Source organism: Danio rerio, chromosome 6 (assembly GCF_049306965.1).
Source record: "Danio rerio strain Tuebingen ecotype United States chromosome 6, GRCz12tu, whole genome shotgun sequence".
NCBI classification, from domain to species: domain Eukaryota; kingdom Metazoa; phylum Chordata; class Actinopteri; order Cypriniformes; family Danionidae; genus Danio; species Danio rerio.
In genome coordinates, this window is record NC_133181.1 from 18,041,833 (window position 1) to 18,052,500 (window position 10,668).

The 10,668-nt window shown below is 36.7% G+C and overlaps 1 protein-coding gene and 1 long non-coding RNA gene across 3 annotated transcripts in view; both read right to left on the reverse strand.

Moving 5' to 3' along the window:
- Nucleotides 1-2,047: 2,047 nt before the first annotated feature.
- LOC141386229 (uncharacterized) lies at nt 2,048-3,578 on the reverse strand. 2 transcript variants are annotated; one of them, XR_012407797.1, is made up of 3 exons: nt 3,228-3,578; nt 2,938-3,135; nt 2,048-2,442 (listed from the first exon to the last, which is right to left on the reverse strand). It is a non-coding gene; the product is annotated as an uncharacterized lncRNA (long non-coding RNA). The 2 variants fall into 2 exon arrangements; XR_012407796.1 differs by having other exon boundaries at nt 2,382-2,442; nt 3,066-3,135; nt 3,228-3,304.
- A 6,495-nt stretch (nt 3,579-10,073) lies between these two features.
- LOC137488046 (serine/threonine-protein kinase pim-3-like) overlaps nt 10,074-10,668 on the reverse strand; it is a 22,786-nt gene continuing 22,191 nt past the window's right edge. Inside the window, exon 9 of the transcript XR_012407759.1 lies at nt 10,074-10,668. This exon is cut by the window's right edge and continues 56 nt beyond it. The gene's annotated coding sequence lies outside the window, so the exon portion shown is untranslated.

A 10,668-nucleotide genomic window follows, 5' to 3' on the forward strand; every position in this document is an offset into this window, starting at 1 on the left:
TGTAGTTAAACCCATGTAATCTGTGTGTCTGATTGTGGTTATACTAAATCCACATTGTTGGTGATAATGTTTTAGCTGTTAGCTGTAGGAGAACAGATTCATGGCCACATAATGCTGGGTCAGTTGAAACAACAAAAGCTAGTAACTTGCTAGTCACATCAGTGAAATGTTACCACCAACCCCAAGCAGATTTAAAACTGTATTTATATGATTTAATTTCAGTATTGCTATAGCTTATAAAAGAGAAAGTCAAAAGTAGTTTGAGTTCAGTGTTTGACCTCTGTGGGCTCATGAAGCCTGCAAACACAAATAGTGTTCAATTGTTGAAGCTGATGCACATTTGCACATTTCATTCAGCTTTGTAACACAGAGACACACAAACTATACTGAAAGCTCAATGCTGAATAAAAAGCTTTCAAATCCATTTTTATGTCATAATTCTCATTTTATAATGTTACAACTAACCCAGACTGTGGGCTGAATTGTAACATTTCACTCCTCCTGTTTGAGGGCTTTCTCACACTATGTACAGTTGCCTTGAACCGGGCCGAAGAACACTTGTCCCCCCTCCCGTCTCACATCGCATTTGGGACTGAGCATACTTACGTCATCAATGATGCACAGTTTAGTAAGAAGCGCTCTCACTCAGCACAGTGGAAATTTATTTAGTTATATCGTTTTCAAGAGTTCACACTTAGCTGATGACTGATTATAAGCAAGTTTAGCATGCTGTCCCGGGAGAGAGACCTGAGCTCAAAAGGTCCTTGAGCCCTGGGCTCCCTCCCGTTTGCCTCAGGTAGATCTCGACAACTCCCCCCTTGATATGAGCTGATCACTAAAATAAATGCTATGTAGAGATATGCTGTAGGATGAGGGTTTGACTGTAGTGCTAAATTTAGATTGATCAATTCACTTGTAGTACATGTTTTTGGAATGTGGGAGAAAACCGGAGAACCCAGGGAAAACCCACGCGAGCACGGAAAGAAAATGCAAACTATGCACAGAAATGACAGTCGGCCTGTTAAAGGACTAGAACCGGTGACGCTCTTGCTGTGAGGCTACAGTGCTAACCACTGGGCCACCGTGCCACCCTATGAAGGGAAAGGTGGAGATGTAGGGGTGGAAGGGGGGATTCTTCAAATTGAAGATGACTGTAGTGGGAAACCCTGGCTCTTTACAGTGGGTTAGGAATGCCGTGATTGGTGGATCATACATGCTAATGCAGAACCAGCCGTGTTCAATCAAAATCACGTGATCCTCTCGAAATTAGTTTATAAATAAACTTCACGTAAATCATTTGGGATGCGGTGACACGCAGTTAATTATATCGCTGAACAGATCAGCCACTTTTGACGCTCATAAACAATTATAAAGTCATCGCGCTGCAGGAATTAGGAGGTTTGCTAAAGGTGCAGCTGTCATGCAGTGAGGTGTTTGCATCTTTAATAATGTACGACAGTTTGCATTCGTTGAACAGTATGAATGATTAATAAATCCATATAAAACAGTTCCTTAAACGTCACGTCTCGTGTTCAGTTTATTGGCACACCTCTTCCAACCAGGCCAGGGCCGGCCAAGTGAACCGCACCTGAGCCAGATTCGGAGCACTCACACTTCTCAAACGATATGGGCCTGGGCACGGTTCGGATAGCATAGTGTGATTACGCCCTGAAACTAAAAAGTGTTCACATTTACTGTTTACTCTGCAAAAATAACTTATTTGCAGTTTAATAGCAGACACTTGTAACTCAAGATCTCAAAGATATATAGAAAAATATAATAGAAGTACAACTATCCCCGGTCTCCCCCATACAAATATATCATACGTACATGCAACATATATTTTAAAATGTATCAATAATAATAATTTATAATACTTATGCTCTTGTGAGTGTCTCTCTTCGCCTGTTGAGGTTTCATTACCTACAATGTAAATAACAGCCACAGACAAAACATCTATTTAACAATCTATGCCCACCACCACCCCCTTCCACTTGGAAGGACATCTATCCATGCACCCATACTTCTGCATTAAAAGGATATTCTTGACCATCAGTGTCCAGTCACCACTGAGGTGTGTGATTCCTATTTGTCTCCACATGCTCCACTCCAGTCTGTAAAAGACAAAGACACGACTAACAGAGCTCTACATGCTTGCTGAACTCCAGAAATGCACAAGCTGCTCTCCAGCGTTTTTCAGATAAATCTCCACTGATGCTCTTGTGAGTCTCCCTCTTCTGCCTGCTCTCTCTCCATTACCTGATAAAGAAAAACCTGACAAAGACAAGGCCTAATTACTATCTACAATAACCAGCACTCCATCTTGGAAGGACGTCCATCGATTCACACGTCCACCTAATTAAAAAAAAAATTAAATTCTTGACCATCCAGTCGTTGCTGAGGTGTGTGATTCCTTCTTTTCTCCATGTGGTGCCATCTTATCTGTAAAATACAATAGAAAGATGTCAAGTCATTCATTAATCTAATACCATTCTTTGGAAGTTTCATCTACCATTGTCTCCAGTCTGGTTCTGTTCTAAAACTAACAAATAATATTTCACACCTATAAGTAAATACTCTACTAGATGACAATCTATAAACTTAGAAGAGATAAATGTGCTACAATAATTAGTAAAACTGTAAATAAAACAAATAACAATCAAAAGCTACAAATGTTGAACAGGCCGACAGCATAAATTACTAATAAATAATACAACAGCCAGACAATCTATCTGACAACAGACGTGCAGTAATATTCAATGTGTTAACGCTGACAGCATACAAATAAATTAGAACAGATCAATTTATCCGATCATATAACAAATAACAATCTGCAAATGTTAAGTTAGATAGCAATATACAATTGAATCATACAAACAAACAAAAATATTGTATCTATTTCTGTCTATCTGAAGGAAATATCTGACAACCACTTACTGCCCCATTAAGACCAGGTTTTCCACTCACTGAAGCACCACAAGCACATCTCCTGTGAGTTTTATTAAAACTAATATTAAAATGTTTTATTAAGTTAATTTGATTAAACTAAAAATGTAAGTCTGTACCTAATTTATTACGATGTACTTGTCAATACTGATGTGTGGTTCGCTGTTTCTCCACATGCTCCATGCCAACCTGTCAAAGAGAAAGATATCAGGTCGTTAACTAATCTTAATACATTTCTTTTGAAACTAACTCCATTGTTTAGTCTGTTCAAGCAGCACTACCTGCTTCATGAGCTCCAGGTCTTCAAGTATATCTCCACCGTTCTCCTTCTTCTGCTCCACTCCAATCTGCAAATAAACAAAGACAGTCCCAACAAAACCCCAACTGCTGTTCTCCAGCATTTTTTAGAGAAATCTCCACCGATGCTCTTGTGATTCTCCCTCTTCTGTCTGCTCTCCAATACCTGAAAAAAGGAAAAACCTGACACAGACAAGGCCTAAACACCCATCTATACCAGTGGTTCTCAAAGTGTTGTACGCAGGTTTCCTTCTAGTGGAGAAATCACTGAATAATAATTATAAATATATGAACGTCCTTTTACCCTTTGATGCAAACGATAACAGATGTGATCAGCATTGGCTGTTCCCTGTTCTGTATGATCACACTGTTATGATTAGTATGTTTAGTGCATCATGTCATCAAAACTGTGGAGGGCTTAAGCAGATACATGTTAGAGAGGTGCTTTTACAGACCAGTCCTGTTGGCATTTCAGTTACTGCAGTGCAAACTCAGGAGACTAAGGTTTTAACATGTGTTAGTAGTTGTGTAAAAAAATACATTTATGGTTTATAGCCTGAAGTCATTTGTTATGTAAATAGTCTAGCGGTGTGGCTTTCGATTTAGTTTGTTGCCTCAGATTTAAATTAATCTGGATGTGATTCAAATGGTGCGGGCCGCAGAACAGACTCAAGCTAATTTGCCATGTTTGAAGCTCGGAGAAACAGAAAAACTGAAAGTCTTTGTGTACACAGACGGAGCACCCGCGAACCTTACCCGAGTCAACCTGAAAACGGTGGTCAGTTGCACAGTTTACACAAACTCTATGGGCTCTATTTTGATGGTCCATACGCAGAGCGCAAAACGCAGGGCGCAAACGCTTCCAGGGTGTGTCAGAATGCATTTTTGCTAATTTAAGGACGGGAAAATCAGCTTTGCGCCGTGGCGCATGGCCTAAAAGGGTTGAGTTTATTTTCTTATTGAGTTATAGGTGAGTTTTGAGAATAAACCAATCAGAGTCTAATTTCCCATTACCTTTAAGAGCCAGCTGCGTCGCGCCATAAGTGCATTCGCTATTTACAGGACGTAAAGTAAGTGTAAGTGGAAAAACTGAGCATTTCACAAGCAAACAGTAAACACTTTTTTTTAAACAGAAAACAGTTAAACAGAGCATCTACTGTGCAGAATGAGAGATAAATGATCTACTTTCACTTTCGCTCTTGGATAGGGAAACCTTTTCGCACAGACATCAATTAGCCTATAAATAGTTAATTTTGCTTGTTAAGAGCACATATTCGTTTCAAAACTATTTCTAAATTCAGTTCTAATTTCCAGCAAACGAATAAATGAAAATTAATAACGAAGTGTGGTCAAAAACCTGAGTTATATCCTAATACACATGCTGTGCCCCATATGGTCTAAAACCTGCAGGTGGGCAAATCTAAGCTTGTTTTTAATAAAACAAATATAAATATGGAGATAATAAATAATACTGCTAATAATAATAACATTATACAAAAGCAAATTGTTATGAATGAACTGAAAAAGCCTCCCGAGATGAAGAAGGCATAAAAGCAGTGGTTTTTCATATTTATGTAGGCGAGAAAATAATATGTTTTGTAATATTTTAATCCTTTATATTTATATCCTATATATATTCTTATTATATCCTATATATATGCTTAATATTTTAATTTTTTCATATGTAAAGATATTTGCGTATTGCTCTACATCTTGTGTGTAGGCTATTAAGCAGTGTGTAAGCGAGGCGCAACTCTGCGCTGGAGTTTAGACCGGGTTTGTTTTGGTCTAATGAAAAATCTATTATAGTTTCTCAAAATAGCAACGTGCCTCAGAACACCTTCCTTTTTAGACCAGAACGCCTATGGGTGCACATATAAGCGCAGATGCATTTGCTATATAAACAACGTGGTGCAAAACAGCAAAACAACACTTGCGTCAAGGTGAAACTAGCAAATAACATTTGCACCGCGCCATGCGCTGCATTGCGCTGGGTGTATGATAAGGCCCTATGTGTTTTACTTAAGATATGATCTCACTTCCACCAAATTATGGAAATGCTGCATCTATGAATTGATAAATCACGTATGAATTGGTCAAACAGTGTATTTATAATCACTAGGGATGCACCTATTCCAATACCAGTATCGGGGTGACACTTAAAATACTCACTCATATCGTACATGAAAGGCAGATACCACGCACAGATCCCACTCAACAGTAATTTACTACATGGATGTGATTTGTTATCCTACCTGACTTCAATGTCTTAATAATTAGCCTAATGAATTATATATTTATAGCTTAGTCCTTTTAAACAATCCTTTAAAAAATACATTATTAATGAATCTATCGGCTACTGAAGAATAAACCGAACATGAAATATGATCCTTGCATAATGATCACAGCAAAACAAGCTAGCACTCATTTTAATATAAACTATAAATAAAAAAAATGAAAGAAATTTTAAGTAATGGAACATTATGTAAAAAATCTAAAGACATAAGTATTAAGTATTGTGATAAGTATTGTTAATAGAATATTTATAACGGTATGATTTTGCTTGAGATTATAACGATACTTGCACTGAGCTCTCACGGGCACGCTCTCTCTCACCAGTGGCAGTTAACAAGCGCCGCATAAGGGCGCTATACACACCACGCAGCATACACTGGCAAGATGACAAGTGCTGAACTCCAAGGGACCAGTTTTACTTGTTGCCGATTTGTGTGTTGTTCCTTTTTTTAAAAGGCCTTTTATTTTTAAAATCTCTCAAGTTAATAATGGCTATCGGGTCACATAATCACATGATATTTGAGCTCAATAACGTGGTGCGCAGTATGACTATTCACCAACACCGCCCTGTAAGTGTAGGCCAACAGCTCTGGTGTGTAATGAATTGCATGTTTTAAATGACAGCGAGACTTGCTACATATTGTTTTTCATGTAAAATATATATTCTAACTAGGGATGCTCATTTCGGTTAATTTTGCTAACCGACAACTGCCGCTCATTAATCGGTTATTAACAGTTAACTGGTCAGATTACTATTAATTTTATATTAAACAAATTGACATGTCTATTTTGTGTCTGACACATTAAATATTGCATAAAATACTGATTTATTTTTATATGCTAGCATATTAATAATAGAACAATACAACAGAGCATTTTCACGAACCTGCAGTGTTTAGCACAGATGAACAGAATAATCTAAATAAAATGAATAAAATAAATAGGACTGCCCTAAATTATTTTGCACTTAAATAATTAATTTATATTACAAATCGAAAACACTGACTGATTATTTTTAATAACCAGCATAGGCTGTTTTTTTCCAATCATATTTTTGTCTTCCGTCAAATAAAATAGCTGACTTCCTCAAATCGCTCGCTCCACGGAAAATATGCATTTATTTAATGCCCCGCTGTTATTATTATAATCACAAAACCTTTTTACATTTTAATAGAAATCATTATTTTAAAGATTATGTCTTGCTATGGTTTCCTTTCTCTCCATCGCGGCTCAAGTGCGCGCGCTGCGTGATGAAAAAACAACAACGACGCGCGCATATGTTGACATTTTGTAAACAGTTTTTTGTTTAAATATGATATTGCATTAATGTGCATACATGCTTTATATGCTGTAAAGTAAAAGGTAAAGCCTATTTGTTGCGTTTATGATGCAGATCCAGGTCAACATCAACGCTTTTTTTGGCATCAACACGTCTGTTTGAAGCAATATTCTTCTTCCATTTTGCTAATTTGGCAAATGTGTCTGTAGGCACGGGTTATACATTATCGTCTCGCAAGTTAAGTATGTCTTGCAGTTGAACAAGTGGCCGAGCTCAGCTAACGTGCTTTTTTCATTTCAAAAACGCGAGGCGCACCTCACTGCCTTTATGTTGACAAGGAAAAAAAGAAGAGAAGAAGCGCGGTCCTCTTATGAAACGACTGAATCAGCTGGGTATCAATTGTGCAAAAGTGTTGCTGTATATGTTGATAAAATTGTAATATTTAATAATATTATGATATTCAAGATTTGTACATTCGTACAGCTCTGGATAACTTAAAACAGCGATTAGACCTTCAGAGCGGTGTTAATGCGTCCTGAAGTAAAGCGAAACGGCCATAAACGCCAGCAAGATAGAGTGATTATATGTAGAGTCATACTTTATCTATAAATAAAGTATAACTATAGAAACTGTTCATCTTAACTGAAAGCTTCTGCGTGTTTGCTGGCCTCACGCATCGCGCACCTGTCAGTCATTCAGTCAGTCAGCACGTAACCCCAAAGGATTAAACAATAGCGCATAGCACTATATGGTTACAAAAAAATTTGCGCTGTTATAATCCACTTACCTTTTAATACGTTTTGTTGCGATTATAATCCGCTAATAAAAACAACAACAACAATAACTGAATGTTTTGAATGGGTAATGTAGCCGTGGCGGGATGCATTTTGGTCCCCGCCATGGAAGAATGAATGTAGCGGAAACCAAGCTCTTTAAAAGTTCTCTGTAGTTGTCTTGACAACACAAACTGCTGCTCTGGGATGAGCCGCGTGCAAAAGATGCCCCTCTTAACGCAAAGGCGCATTCAATCGGCCGCTTATGCAGCCAAACTAAAAATATATAAAATAATAATTTTAATCGTTTAACTGATAGCATTAATTGGTCACGCACCCTTTCGGTTAACGGTTAATCGATTATTTTGAGCATCCCTAATTCTAACCCAGTACACAATAAAATAATATTTTTTGAATGGCTTGCCTATTGGCAGTATATATAACCGTTAAGCTTAAATAGGCTAAACACATTTAATTAATATTACAACACATTAATACAAACTAGCCACCCTTTGTATATTTTTTAGCAAACGAAAAATGCAATGAATTATTTATTTTGGTTTTCTTTTTTATTAAAATTAATATAATTATTAGGCTACACAATTTCTACATAACATTGGCTCTGATTGCGTTTTTACAGATATCCTACTGATAGACTTTTTGGGCCAAAGACATTTATGCCTGTTCATTTCAGTGCTGTATTTGACAGATTTCGCAAAGGCTTCAGCTATTCTACCTGTCAGCTGGTACCAGCCTCAGTTTTGTGACATGACTTGTGTGGTGTCTATGTATCAATGTCTGGATGACAGCGAGAGAGAGATGAGAACAGACCTCAGATTCGATGTGTGGCCGCACGTCACAGTTACTTTACTGCAATTTTTGAATATTGGCTCATCTAAATTAACTTTTCATTAGATAAAGCTGAAATATTGCCAGAGAGACAAAGCAACTTTTAGTTTTGAAAAAGGGCAGCTTCAGTGATAAAACGCACAAACGCAGGATACACTCTATTCATTATTGATTTTTTTAACATTGAACGCATAATAATCAAATGCAAAAAAGAACAGCTGAAATTCAGAAAAAGGTTGCAGCGATGGTTGCTTTGTTTGATCTGCAGTTGGCTTGTCAGTGGCGCGGCATTGCTAAATCACTCGTTTTAATAAAAATAAGATTAATTATTATTAAACATTGTGAGATGATGGTCGCATGATTTTTAAAATGAGAGTATGCTTTGAGTAATTATGGCTATTTATCTTATCTAGCCGTGACCCACCTATAGTTAAACTTAAAGTATAGCATCAAGTATAGCCTACTTTATACCTGACCTGCGGATTAACGGCAGGACTCGTAAATATGAAAAAATTGCCCATAACAGGGTTTTATGCTTCCCGAATATGCAGTGTAAGAGAGTGACTTCAAAAGTTAACGTACACTGCACACACTTTATGTAATGTGTGAAGTCGTGGAGGGATGTCAGCGCAAGGATAACTCATCATTTAAATGTCCACAGTTAATCTTTAATAGATAAGGTCTGGATTTGCAGGTTTATCAACAATGTGTGTATATTTTTGGCTTGGAAAAGCCTTCTCTTAAAGATGTTTGTGGTTATCCTTGCAACAAGCAAAAACTAAATGAATAAATAAATAAATAAACTTTATCGAAACCAAATCTATGAAGTATTGGTATCAGTTCTCGGTATCGGCTAGAACATAAATTAAAATACTCATATCGTTTTGTAAAAAAGTGGTATCGGTGCATACCTAATAATCACTCAGTTTTCTAAAACTGTAAATGACGCACTGTGAGCAGATCTAATCTCTAATTGAAAAACGTAATTTTAAATCATATATTAAAAATACAGGTTAATGTTTAGATTTCACGGGGGAGAAACCAGGAAATAGTCACAAATCAATCTCGCACTTCCTAACCCTTCTGGCTGTGGATGACTGACCAGGTCCTGTGGCAGACACAGCAGATATTAGAGAGGAAACACTACGTTTCAGCAAAGTAATATTTTTTACTTGAATTATTTTTAAGATATCAATGCCTGATTTGTAGTTAAACCCATGTAATCTGTGTGTGGATATATTTAATCCACATTGTTGGTGATAATGTTTTAGCTGTTTGCTGTGGGAGAACAGATTCATGGCCACATAACACTGGGTCAGTTGTAAAAATAAAAGCTAATAACTTGCTCGTAACGTCGGTGAAATGTTTCCACCAACCTCAAGCAGATTCAAAAATGTCTTTATATGATTTAATTTCAGTATTCCTATAGCTCTTTAAAGAGAAAGTCAAAAGTAGTTTGAGCTCAGTGTTTGAACTCTGTGGGCTCATGAAGCCTGCAAACACAAATAGTGTTCAATTGTTGAATCTGATGCACATTTTATTCAGCTTTGAAACACAGAGACACAAATTATATTGAAAGCTCAATGCTGAATAAAAAGCTTTCAAATCTATTTTTTGGTTTTAATTCTTATTTTATAATGTTTCATCTCACCCCGGTGGAAATCATCATTTACATCTCACCACAGGGTGTGTTACAACTAACCCAAACTGTGGGCTGAATTGTACATTTCACTCCTCCTGTTTGAAACTAAAAAGGGTTCACGATTTCTGTATGCGCTGAAAATTAACTTATATGCAATTTAATAGCAGACACTTGTAAAGTAAGATCTTAAAGATCTGTAGAGAAATATAATAGAAGCACAACTAACCCTGGTCTCCCCCATTCAAATATATCATATGTACATGCAATTTGGTTTGTATATGATATGAATATGATGACATAAATTTATGAGGCCCGAGCTACATTTCCAGGTTTTGATGAATATAGGCTCCTATATGCTAATACTTTACCTTTAAGTACAGCATTTATTTATTTTTTACTTTTTACGAATGGTAATGATTTTAATTAACTTAATTTAAACACATTTTATATAAGCATAGGTCGTACTTCGAGAGACAAATTCTTTCTAAAGTGAAAAAGTTTGAGAACCACTTATCAATACTTAACAACACCCCTTTCATCCTGGAAGGACTTCCATCGATGCAGCCGTCCATCTGTTTTTCCATTTC